The sequence below is a fragment of the Hydra viridissima genome, unplaced genomic scaffold, assembly GCF_058129835.1.
Source record: "Hydra viridissima isolate aposymbiotic clone 2 unplaced genomic scaffold, HvirCarnegie_v1 scaffold_2, whole genome shotgun sequence".
NCBI classification, from domain to species: domain Eukaryota; kingdom Metazoa; phylum Cnidaria; class Hydrozoa; order Anthoathecata; family Hydridae; genus Hydra; species Hydra viridissima.
The window spans coordinates 19,116,965-19,127,302 of record NW_028324301.1 but is presented as its reverse complement, the minus strand read 5'-3'; the positions used below and the strand labels follow the sequence as shown (position 1 = coordinate 19,127,302).

The 10,338-nt window shown below is 29.9% G+C and overlaps 1 pseudogene; it reads left to right on the top strand.

Moving 5' to 3' along the window:
- Positions 1–5,596: 5,596 nt before the first annotated feature.
- Positions 5,597–9,949, top strand: LOC149892328 (uncharacterized; annotated as a pseudogene).
- The last annotated feature ends 389 nt before the right edge of the window (positions 9,950–10,338 follow it).

Here is a 10,338-nt window from a genome sequence, read left to right as displayed (position 1 = left end):
ACCAGCTTTAAAAGAGCAAAATCTTCAAAATTAAAAACTTTTTGTGGCTTTTTAGTTAATTATTCATGTACTTTATCATGTTGGTCTAATTTTTTTTTTTTTCAGATATCATAATTAAGAAATAAACAAAACAAAAAATTATTGACGGATTTTTAGTCAAATTTCAAAAAAGGACACGTTTTGGTGCACGTATGGCAGGCGCTAGTGTTACAGAAATAACAGAGTTGTTTGGAGTTTTAAGAAGCACTGTATCGAGAGTAAGTCTGCATTTGCATTTGAACAGGAAGGAAAAAACATCTCAGCAATTTAGTTTTTAGAGTTTTGATTGACTACTTTTCAATTTTCTGTACTTGATGTATAAATATGACAGAAAAAGAGCGTCATCCTAATCCTCGAGCAAGAATTGCGCTTTGTTCAATATTCTGAAAAAATGTATTTTAAGTAACGTTCTTAGCACGGGCTGACTTTACTGAGGTCTTTTTGTATTGAGATGGATATATAAATATTTATTTATAAACCCGATTGCTTTACATAAAAGATTGGAAATAAATGTTTAGTATTAACTGTGCAGTTTCTTCAACGTCGTTTTAATTTAAAGCATTTTACATCAAAAGAAAGAGCTACGAATTTAGGTCACTTTTTTTTTTTTTTTTTTAATATACGCTATTTAGGTGACATCGGTGTCGAGTGAAACCCGTGTGTTTTACAAATCTCAGTTTTCTGCAGTAAATGAATTAATTTTATTTCTCCTAAACTTTTTCTGCAAAAATATCAGAATAATTCTACACGAATTCGCGCTGTTAATACCAATCTGAAGATTAAGTTCCCATTTATCTGCGTATCTGTACATCTATTTATGTAATTTAAACTGAATTCTCATTTAACGTTGAAAAAGCGTAAAGTAGTCGGAAAATCTTTCAAGAAATTTAAGCATAAACTCGTAAAATTTCTTGTAGAAAAACGAGCTAAGTTTAACGGAGAATTTATATTAAAACTATATGCTAAAAAAAAAAAATCAAATAATGGCTTCTGATAACAAAAAATATCGCATGCACTGTTTAACATTTTCCAAACTTAAATGGCTGCTTGTTTGTTGATACAACGCATGCGCACATAGTTCAATTCGTCTACTTTTTTAACGAACTACTTATTTAACACATATAGACGTTAAAAAAGTAGCCGTAATATGACGCATGCGTAGATAGCTCGCTTGTCTACTTTTTTAACGAGCTCTTATTTAACGTGACACCGGAAAATTTCCAGTTCCGGTCGATCACTAAGTGGCGGTAAACTTTTAAGATGAGGCAAGCGACATTAAACGAGACAAAGCTCAGTGAAACTCAACTGAACCTTGTTAAAAAATGGACTATATAAAGGCCAATCGTTTCTAACGGCAACTGAAGCTCAAGCATTCATTACCCAATTATCAAAAGATCATTGGCATCCTTTGCGCCAAAGGAATAATGTGACAGTTTCGTAATTTACCAAGAAAGTGAGTGTGTCACATTTTATGTAAGGTGAAGTGGGGTACTATTGACGAATCTTTAGAAAATAATTTTGTTATTTTGCTGTGAGTAACTAAATTTGGTATGCAATATATCTACGTGTTTACCGATGATATTGCTGCCATGATACTGATTAAGAATGCAGATAGTTAACTAATACTATTGATGGATAATTAATTCTGTTATTTGGGTTATAGTAACACCACTTGGCTGGCTAGAATAAAACGAGTCATTGTTGATTAGGGTATCTAGAAATAAATGATAATGTTATAAAAAGGGTTCCATTAACCATGCACAATAATCATACATGTACCTGTACATATTACAGTCAAATTTTTTGTTTTAAATAGGTAAGGTTTATATTGTGTGGTGTCATTAAAGTAGTATAACATCCTCTATAAAGAAGAGTAAAAACAGCTAAATATACAGGTAAAACCTATTTTAAGATTTCAACAGACAATAATGATCCAAAGTTTGCTTTAACTGAGAGAAGAAACAAAAAAGAATGGGAAAAATCCAAAGAAAAAGGAAAAAAAAAATTGGCTGAAAAATTTCATTTTAAACGTAATCAAAATTGAACAAGCACACATGTTGCAGTTTTAAACAATAATTAAACAATTGTTTTCCAACTGTGTGACTACAAGGAGGAAAAAATGGTCCCAAATAATGCATCAAAGCTTAAAGGTACTAATATTTTTATTATTGAAGATTATTTCATATTACTAGGAAAACTCTAAAAGGGTCATTCTCTTAAGTGAAATTTCATCAACAAAAAGGTTTTTATGCTATAGTTATGTATAACGAACTAATTGTGCTTGAATTCCAACAAAAAAATTCTAATAGCATGTGAAATTTAATGTCTCTAGACTAATAACTCCGTAAAATATTTATAGTTAAATTCTTATTTATTCTCATATATATAAACTCTGATTATTAAGGGGAACATTCAAGGAATTGTACATGCATCGACTGAGGCCACCAAACTTAGATCTTAAAGTTTGGCTATTTAATGGTATTCTAATAAAGGCTTGTGCTCTTTAAAGCAATCACATTAATGTAAAGGTTTTAAGAGTTTGTTTCTTTTCGTAAAGAGTTATATCATTCTTAAATTTAGTAGGTTCTAAGAGAGTCCAGATAACCTTTTGTACTAAAACTTTGTACCAACTTTTAATTGCACCGCATCTGTTGACACTATAATTGTTGAGTCAAGTAAAGTTGCATCAAATAGTGTTGCATCATCTGTTTCAATAACTGATGTTGCAACAACTGATGTTGCATCAACTGTTAAAGCAACTGAGGCTGCAACAAATGGTGTTTCATTAACTCAATCTGAGGAGCATGAATTATTTTTTGCCCCAATACCAAAGGTTCGTGGCAGACCAGCAGCAACCGGACAGCGTGCATTTAAAATATTTGGTACTAGAACAACTAAGCCATCATCTTTATTGCTTAAAACCAAAGAATGCCTAAAAAATAGTACGACGAAAAGTGCAGCCCAAGTACAACAAAATGACAGTTGCAAGGAATGTGGTTTTGTTGATCCCCCCCCCCCCCCAAAAAAAAAAAAAAAGAACCAAAACAATACATTGGATTCAATTTGATCATTGTAATAGTTGGCACCATTCTTCCTGTTCTGGTCTAAACAAGAAATTTAAGTTAAGTAAGCAGTTTATGTGCAAACAATGTGCTTAATAGATTGAATACTTCTCAGCATATTGTTGTTACATAAACTGTTGTTATAAAAATGAAACTTTTCTGCTTATATATTAATATATATTTATATATTTAGCATATATATTTAGAGAGAGACTTAGTTACATATATATATATATATATAGTATTTGTAAAATATTTTATATAAAGTATAGGATTAATATAGATATCAGTGGTTAAAATAATAACTTGTTTCTATTGTTTTCTTTACATAGCGCATAACAAGTTAACAAGTTCATTTTACAATACTTTAGCCAATTGGAAGCCTCCGAATTCGCTAGTTCGAGAATAAACCTGAAGTGAGCTAAATGTTCCTTTCTTACTCACCAAGAATAAAAACCAAAAAGGTTGATTTTTCTCACTCAACTGGTGGTTCAAAGTCAAGCCTATTTTTGCAGGCAACACTCGATTAGTACTCATGTTAACCAACCCTTTTTTTTTTTTTTTTTATTGCCCACTCATTTTATAGACGCAATGCAGATAGAGCAAGTTTGATTCTTTTACTTTCCTAAGTCAATGAGTTGTTGTAAAGTGAGACTACTGACAAAGATTTTAAAATTGTTTTTAGTTAAAACCATATTATCTAAACTATGATTATAATATTGTTTTTAGTTGAATTGAAATTTCCAGGAGAGGATTAAGAGCTTGTAAATACAGAAGCTATAAAAGTTATATAGTTATTTATAACATATATATATATGTATATATATATATATATATATATATATATATATACACACGCACATTTTTTGTAGAACTTAATTGTGCGTCTTTATTGTGTATATTCTTTACTTTAAACTGTTGTGCACCTCAACAAAGCCATAAAATCGACTAATACTGACATTGAAGACGTTATAAAACAATGGTTAAGGTATCCATGCGATCGTGATGGCGGTAGGAAGGGGGAAACATAAATAAACAAAGGAAAATAATCCATGATGAACACCAAAGCGACGAATTCTGAGAGAGAAGTGATATTTAATTTGTATTCTTCTTTTGAATAATACAATCTGTACTATGTTAAATTCTGGGTTGTTTTTATAAGAAAAGATTCTTGTTAGAAAAGTTGCAATTGTTCGAAGGTCTTTATGTTCGACAAATGTTTTATAAGTATCTATTTAAGAATTAAGAATCTATTTAAAAGACAAAATTTGGCCCTTTTTATTTGTTGTTGATAAAACGTTGTGTTAACATAAAATATAACGTCGAATCAACGTAAAATACAACATTGCACCAACGTGAAATATTACACTTCGCCAACAAAAATACAACGGGTTAGGAATTTTTACTGACATTTGAAATAAGGTTACCGATTTTAAGAAAAATCCTGATCCAGAAATATTTTGCGCATGGGTATTTCGCCTTCACAAAGATCGCTTGCTAATTTGAAATGTCAATAAAAGTTTATCATTCTCACTTTGATGCGGTGCATTGAAGATCCAAAAACTGTAAATTAGTTTACTTATATTGTAAAAAGGATGATGACAATTGTTCCCATGATTTACAACACTCATTGGGTAAGATTTAACTTTCTAATTATATTTTCTATTATCTACATTACTAATCTTTAGAATAAAATCTTTTTATTTATTTAGCAACTTAATGCTACTTTAGTAACTTTATTTTATTTATTTTGTAAAGTTACTAAAGTAGCATTAGGTGACTAAAGTAGCATAAAATGATTATTAATGACTTCTGACATGGTCTAATAGATTGGCTACTTCTATGAAAACAACTAGCTTGTCTAGTGTTATATGGATGTAACTCCCAATTTCTTAAATAGAGAGGCTTAAATATTTCGTTTTCAGTTGATGTAGCATTATGAATGAAACAGCGATTTAACTACTGTTTTATTTGTACAGTGATTAATTTCAGCATTTCTATTTTGTGAGTTGACCGGTCAAATTTTAAGATAATTCTCATTGCTTCGTTTTGCAGTTTTTCTAAAATATCAAGAAAAATAAAAGTACAATATTCATATTGGGGAGCAATAATAGTTTGAAAGGTTATCTTTTTGGTCCATTGAATTAAATATTTGCTTACCAAGATATCCATTTTTCTTTGCAATTTTATTTGAGGTATGTTTGATATATTCAGTAAAGTAAAGCTTGTATTCAATAATGTTGCTACAATATATTTCATTCACCCAAAGGGTAACCAGGAAAAGTTGGAAACAGTGTGATGCTGTAAACACAGTTAAGAATTTTTTTTTATAACTTTTTAACAAAATGGTTTTTTACAACATTTTTGTAGGGACACCCAATTTGACTCTAGCTGTTGAAAGACACATTTTACCAACATATCCAGATGTTTGTGCTAAAATTAAAGAGCATGAGTTGTTGCACACAGTGCATTATGTTGTATCTCGCACCGGAAGCATGAAACAAAACTTTTAAGGTTGGCATAAAAAGTTATTTGAATAAGTTATTTTTCTTACAACAGATCAATAACTTTATCTAATCTAGAGTTATAATAAATGTGGATGATATTTTAACTGCTGCAAATATTTTTATTCAAATAACTTTTGGCATAATGCATCCAATTTTTATGTAATTTGTGTATTTTAATTTGTTTATGTTTAACAATAACCTTGTATGCTGTTCAAATTATTCAATGTAGAACTGTTGAAGAAAAATCACAGAGTGTTTTTTGAGGACAAAGATTTCCCCTACACTGGGGTTCCATTCATTTTTTCAGCGCATAGTTGTCATGACTGTCAACAAGGAATGGACAGGAATATTAAAGCAAAAGAAAAGTACAGAAAAAAGAAAAAAGATGCAGCAGTATATTGACCTATAGTTTGTTGATAATATCTTTTATGTCATGTAACACTTTGAAACATTTTAAATTGCGTGCATGTCTAATTTAATTCAAGTACGCTTCTTTTTAAAACTATATAAAGTTTTATTATAAGCTTCATATAATAAAATTATATAATGCACCGAGTGTATTTACTTTTAAACCTTGTGTATAATAACTTGAAATGCTTTTTTAATGGTTTCTTTTAAATAATCACAAGGAATAAAATCTTCATAGTTGAAAATATGGTTATAATAATAAACACTCTTTTATAAGTAATAAACTGTCTGGTTGCCACGCCAAGCTACCAAGCTACCAAGAGTTTTTTTTTTTTTTTTCAAAGTTTTAGTTTCCCTTTGGTAAATTTAAGTTGTCTCGTGCCACCTGGACGACCATGAAGGTACACCCTTGCATTAGACAGTCACACAGTAGTTTTCTTTTTGAATTATCATCTTTTTGGCATCCTAGTTTGCACAGTTTAAGATTTCTCATGTGTTTTGTTTTTTTTTTACCAGTGTATACTATCTACACATCCATAATATACATTCCTATGTAAATATTTTAAATGATTTAGTACCAAAATGCCAAATTAATAATAATTTTGTATAAATACTTAGTAAATTTTTTATAAATATCTTGTTCAATACTTTTTTTTTTATTCTCATAGCTCACAAGAGATAGAACATGGTTAAGAAATGAAATGTCAAAAAAACTTCATATAGCTATTTCTACTCAAGGGAATATAATTATGTGCAGAAAGTACATTTTATTATTGCCAGATATTTCTGCTTATAAAAACTATTTGATAGGATAGGTAAGTATCATTAATGTTTTTTGTGGTTCATTTTTATTTTTATTTTGTATTTTATCTTTAGTTTAATTTAATAACCAATTTAAAAAAATATTTTTACACTTTGTTTTCTTCTTTATTTATTACATTTCTTTTCAATTTGTTTATAACTGCAAAATATATTTCCAATATTTTTAGATAACTGGTCTTAACCCTTTTCTGATACTCTCATTATTAAAATTGGAGAGTTATTAAAAAAGGGTGTCAACACTGTTCCAGAAATGAGAAGACTTCTAAATAATTTTGTTGAAGCTGAGTTTGGTTCTAGTGACATTCCTAATAAAGAAAACAAACGTTACATTTCGCGGGATAAAACTATTCGAAATCTTATGATGAATGCAAGGAGAAAACTTCGTAGATCTTTAATAGATCAAGAATGTTTGCTTTATAAAATTAATGAATATAGAATCAATGGCCAAGAACCTATGATAAAGTTTCGACCAAAAGGTATCAGCGTTCATGAAGACAATGATCCACAGCTTAAGGATTCATTTTTATTTGTATATCAAGAAATGTGGCAAAAGAGACTGCTTTTACGATATGGAACTGAGTTACTTTTTCTCGACGCCACATATCGCACAACTTGGTATGCTCTTCCTCCATTTTTTTTAGTTGTTAAAACAAACATGGATTACCAAGTTGTTGCCATTTTTAAGTGTGAAAACGAAACAACTGAAGCTATCACTGAGGCATTGACGTGCAACAGTGGAACCCTTCATTTCAGCCTAAATTTGTATTAACTGATTATTTAAACGAAGAAATATACACAATAGAATATGTGTTTCCAGGTAAGACTTTATTTTTCCAAATTTTCTCATATTTTTAGCAGCATAATGTAATGCTCAAGACCCACCTCATTTAGGATGTAGTGCCCTCATTTGTGATTTTCATCAAGAACAAGCTTGGAAAAGATGGCTCTCTAAAACCAATAATGGCTGTTGCATTGTGAAAGATGCAGTTAAGTTACAACTTCACCAAATTGCAAATGCAAAAACAGAAGAGATTTGCAAAGATGCTGTGAATGCTTTCAAAGAGACAGAAGAATGGAAAAATCACCCAAAACTAAGGGATAATTTAAATATTACTTGGTTGTGCAATCAAAAGGTCAGTTTAAATGTAATTAAAATGTAAAAAAAGAAATGTTCAATTGAGCCTTTGTATTCTAATTTAATGGTTTTTTGGAGATTTCTAATAGTTTTTATCTAAGAAACTGCTTGATATTTATAGTTAAAATCCTGGAAAAGTCCTGCAATTTTAATAGCAGATATCTTGGGAAATGCTAGGACCATTTAAGAAATTGTTCTTGGAAAGTCTTGGAACTTTCATTTAGTTTTTCTGTGGGAACCCTGAATAGCATTTAATTTATATTTTTTCAGAGATGGGTGTTTGCATTCAGGCAACATCGCCTTTTGCGAAATGTCAATACAAACAATGGCACTGAAAAGCAAAATCAATCATTGAAATACAATTTCTTGGAAAGAAGATAAAATTCATCTCTCACAGCTATGCTAAGTATTTGCATTGATGAGTTCCTACCTCACAATTATGACAAGTTAGTTATTTCTACTTATACCACCACTACTTAATAATTAGTAATGATATAAAAGTGAGGCAAGTAAAACAAATAAAAATAATTAAACGTCATTGTCAATGTAATTTGCCAAAAAAAGGGATTTTATATCCTTGATACTGAAATAAATAAAAATTTATGCTGATAGTTATTAAAAAGAAAAGATTTTATTTTTCTATTCAGCATAAGTTATTCCATTACTTACTTAATATTAAGTAGAAATTTTTCATTATTTTAGCTATGTGAATGAAAATGGAAGAGCACACTCATCTTATAGAAAATATAGTAACAACATTGTGATGTATTTAATAAATAGCCAGCGGCCTTTAGTAAAACACTGCATGAAAATGATTGATAAACTACAAGGTATATCAATGGATGGAATTAGTGCTGTCATCAACATATTGTACAATGTTGTATCATTTCAGTCAACAAGTAGAGAAGTTTATCAGTGTTATCTTGGTGATGCTAAGCATTTGCCAACCTGTTCTTGTCCTTCTTGGTTTGATAGTATATATCCATGCAAACATTTTTTTGCAGTTTTCTGTAAAGAAAATCTCTCGTGGTCTGACTTTGATCCCTCTTACAGCAATTCTCCATATTTCATATTAGATCCATTGTTGGATGAAAATAAGTATTCAACTTCATCTCAGGTTCAAGAGTCAGCTGAACTCAAAGATTTAAAAAATACTCCTGTCAATGCGATGTTGCTGCCTGGCAACTTTGCGTCTGCACCATCTAAAACATAGTCAGACATCTGCTTCTAGTGATTGTATGAATGTAAATAGTATTCCCACTCAGAATGCAGAACATGATAAAATACAATCAAGTCATCACTCACCTCCTGTATGTCGTGAACTCTTGACTGAAATAATCAATTTGACGCATTTAGGTCAATTTCAATCAGCAACAGATAACTTATTTGATGGTCTAGATAAGCTTAAGATTGCATATGCTGAATCTTTTACAAAAGAACAAGGCATTATCCTGCGTCCTGATCCAAAACCAGAAACTTGGTAAAAGTCTGCTTCAAAATCTCCTAATCTTGTCAATATTCCAGTTCGGCGCAAGAGGAAAATGACTAAAAGAGTAGTTCTAAAATATGATATTATGAAAGCAGCTTCAAATATAAGTGTTAAATCAGAAGTAAAAAATGATTTTTTTGAATCAGAGATTATTACAAATCAAGTGATAGACGACAGTTGTGAAATCTTTGTAGTTCCCGCTGATTCATTAAAAATTCAACAAGTAACATATGCTGATAGTCAGGAGCTGCATGAAGTTACCACTGTTAATATTTATCTGCAACTGCAAAACACTGCTCATTCTAATTCTATTAAAGAATTTAAATCCTCTTTTATTGGGTATTCCGAACTGAATGAGATAGAAAAAGGACTAATGCTGAATGACAATATCATTAATTATTTCCAACAGATGTTGTCAGTTCAGTTAAATATTGATGTTGGTTTACAGGACCCCATTAAAGGAAATGTTTTATCTAGATTTATTTAGATTTAGCTTGATTATTTTCTTAATTGTATCAGAGTTTTCTAATACATCATTCAATAAAAACATACTTGAGAATGTTAACTAATATGCTTTTTAAAACATCAAATAAAAACGGGACCATTGGTTTATCACTTTCAAAACCTTTCAGAATAGATTTAACATTTCAGCTATAAATTCAACAAATTTTAATTTAGCAATAAATAAAGGATCTTTTATTGTATCTTTTAAAATATTAAACCACTTTCCATGAGGTTGCTTTAATTTTGGTATACTTTTTAAGTTTTAAATAAACTTTAAATATCAAGGAAAAATACTTGCTGCTCGTTTATAACAGTTTTGATTATCACACCCACGATGGCCACAATAAGGTAAAAGGTAATCCTTTATCTCAG